This window comes from Capricornis sumatraensis, chromosome 14 (assembly GCF_032405125.1).
Source record: "Capricornis sumatraensis isolate serow.1 chromosome 14, serow.2, whole genome shotgun sequence".
NCBI lineage: Eukaryota > Metazoa > Chordata > Mammalia > Artiodactyla > Bovidae > Capricornis > Capricornis sumatraensis.
The window spans coordinates 11,889,224-11,892,500 of record NC_091082.1 but is presented as its reverse complement, the minus strand read 5'-3'; positions in this window follow the sequence as shown (position 1 = coordinate 11,892,500).

Below are 3,277 nucleotides of genomic sequence, written 5' to 3'. Positions count from 1 at the left end.
GCAGAATCCCAGGGACAGGGTAGCCTGGTGGGCTGCCGTCTATGGGGTCGCACAGAGTCAGACACGACTGAAGTGACTTAGCAGTATGCACAATAAATCTCGTATACAAGACCTACAGGATACCAGAAAAGGAGTGCTTAAGATAATAATTTGTCAGCATCTAAGGGCTGCTTTGTCGTCATAAGAGAACTAGAGGATAGATTCATTTCGGTTTTAAGAAGCAGCATAGAGAACAGGGTAGATGGGTAGCTTCCTAACTTCGCACAGCAGTGAAATTCTGCCTTTAAAAGCAATCTTCAGAAAAAAAAATTAAAAAAAAAAAAAGCAATCTTCATAGGAGCCCAACATGTGAAGCTGGCAGAGACAGACTCTTCCGACTGCCCTGGAGTGTGGCTGCTCTGTACTCACCACCCGCCTCCACAGCAGCTTGGAGGGAACCTTGGGGATGGAGTATGATATCTTGAAAACCCCTGGGAACTATCCATCTTGTCTTACTTCACATAAGCAGCATTTACTAACTTGGCTGCTGAAAGAAGTGACTGTATGCACTCGATCTTATTGAAAACGTATTTGCTTTGTGTTTATAAAACGGCAATTAAGCAACTTTCTTCTCTTTGTTTCGCCCAAATTTGGTTTTGTTTTTTTCCGTTAGCCTTGTTCATGCCTTGTTCTCCTGAGGAGAAGATGCTTCTGCCAGAGCCCTCACTGCATTTGGTTAAACAGTTGTTCATTCCTCTGTCGTCCCCGTTAAAGAGGCCGCTCTTTGAAAGCAGACAGTCTGCCTTACCCACCTTCTCATCTTCGGTCTTAGCAGGGTGTCTGGTGTGCAGTAGGCGTTCAGGAACTGATGTCCCAAGGGACCCGAGTCTCTAGCTACTCAGCCCTCTCTCCGTGAGCCAGCCCCAGCTCGTGGCCTCTGTGGCTGATCCACGTGGACTGTGGGTGTGGCGTGTCTTTCTCCTGCTTCACAGCCTAAGGCGGAGCACCTACCCTGCCCTCCCCTCCCCTGCCCCCCTCTTCCCCTGCCTGACTGTCACGGGCTCCAGGAATATTAGTTAATTTTAATATTAGCCTAAGAAAGATTCATGAGGAAGGCAAATTTGCTCTTAAAAGTGTAATTAATTCCAAAGCCAAATAGAGGAGAGTTATGGATTATCTGCTTTGCTGCTGCGTTCAAGCGATGTGGAGAATCAAGAGTTGACTAGATGAGCAAAGAATAATCATTTAAGTGTCAGTGCTGTGTAGACCAAACTCCAGATGCCTCCTTGTGAAGTAGGCTCATGGCTGAGACCAAAGATTTAGGCTGAAGTAGTCCCCGTGCAAGGGAGGCAAAGAGAAACCCTCCAATCAGACATCCTGTCCAGTCTGTTCCAGCTCCTAAACCATTCGCAGACCACGTGCCTTTCTCTCTAGTCCTCTCGCAAACTGGCCTGGTCCAGTCTGAGTCAACTCTTTTCTGGACTGTTTCAATAACTTCCCTAAGAGGCCTCCGGACTCTGCTCTACGAACTCATTCTCTACTCAGGCTTAAAGTGAAATTGCATCAAATGCATAAATGCATTGTCCTCAACCCAGTGTCAAACACAGTCCTGCCATGCACTGCTCGTGAACTTCCAAATGTGCATAGAAGTGAAGGGTTAACTCCTTGGCATGGGCCACAGAACTCTTCACAAGTCGGCCCAAGCTGTCCACCAGGCTCATTTCCTTCTTGCTCACCATATCCCAGAATGACGGTCCCCAGCTCTCTTTTTATAGGGCAAACTATGGCTTGTTCTAGAAGGCTCAGCCCAAATGAAACTTTCAGCCCTTAGAAACTTCCAATTCTGGGTTCCTGGAGCACTCTGTTAACAGTTTCTCTTAGTTTCTTGATATTATTTGCTTTCTTTTCTCTTTAAGGGAATGAGCTCCTTAAAAGGACTGTGGGTTTTGCATCTTTGTATTTTCTCTTCTCTGTCTCCCTAATTTAGGCCAAGCATAAGGTCTATCCCTTAGGAGATGACCAATACATATTTGTTGAAAGACATTGGTCAGTTCATAATTTCAATAGTGATGCCAACCAGATTAGCTCACTGAAACAAACTTCCTCCTTCGTCCCTCAGTCAATAGTAAGTGCAGCTTGAAATATCTGAGAAAATGCCTCAGTTCTCCACTTCCTTGTACCTGCCTAGCTGAGGCTCAGAGGCAGGTGGCTTTGGGAGGAAGGTTGGGAGAGAATGGCAAGCGATGCATACTTCAGCCTGACAGCTGCTGATCCTTGCTTTAGTTGACTTCCCCCTTTGCAAATGGTTATTGGCAATTGAAACTGCATATCTACTCTCTGCTCCCCTATGTAAATTGCATTTACATTTAAATTGTGCATTCTTCCAAAGGATGGGGTTAGTAAATAACATCAGATTAAGCTTGAGGAGAGGAAATTGTGCCCCATGTCAAACCTGAGACTGAAGTGACATCTGGCTTTTAGTATTTCCGTTATTTCAGTTTAATAACAGCATGTGGCATTAAGGGAAAAGAAATTGGATCTACATTTTAATGAAAGGAGGAAGCTCTCAGGGTTTAGATACCTTATCATGTTGAATACCTAGTCGATTGGCAATTAAAACTTGTTTCCCTGGAGAAATGGAATAAAACATCTTTGCAGCCATGGAGAGAATAACACAAACAACAAGCTCATGACCAGGACTTCACAGATAAAACCAAGGGAAATGGGTGATGTAAACATAAACATCAAATATTTCAGGATATCGCAGAGTACAGAAATTTTTAAACAGAATCACACTGAGAATAGAATCATGCATATGCTTCAGACAGAATGGTTTGCGAATAATAGGGGGATCAACACAATCACATCATCTGATTAAATTCTTTGTCAGCCTAGCTTGTTTTAAGTTCCAGAAGTCTGACCAAGAAAATATTTTAGAAATGCTCGTGTCATCCCAAGAGTCTGTTTAAATGGAAGCAGTTCCACCTGCTGGCTGCTTTCTTTGTTCAAAGCAATTCTGGGAAATGTAAATAAAATGCTTGTGCATCCTAATAACCCAAGCCTATCATTTGTTTGCTTTGATTGGAAACAAATGTGTCAATTTTCAAAGTCTTTGTTTGGTAAACCCAGTTTCAGATGTTGGCAAATGTTTGCATTGTATGTTTGTTTGGAAACTGATGCTTTATTCACAGACTTGGGAGCCAGAGCCCTTGGAACCACATGCACACAGAGATGTTCAGTCCTCTCCCAGAACCTGCACAGTGTTGACATGACAGAGTCCCATGGGCAAGTGTAAGTG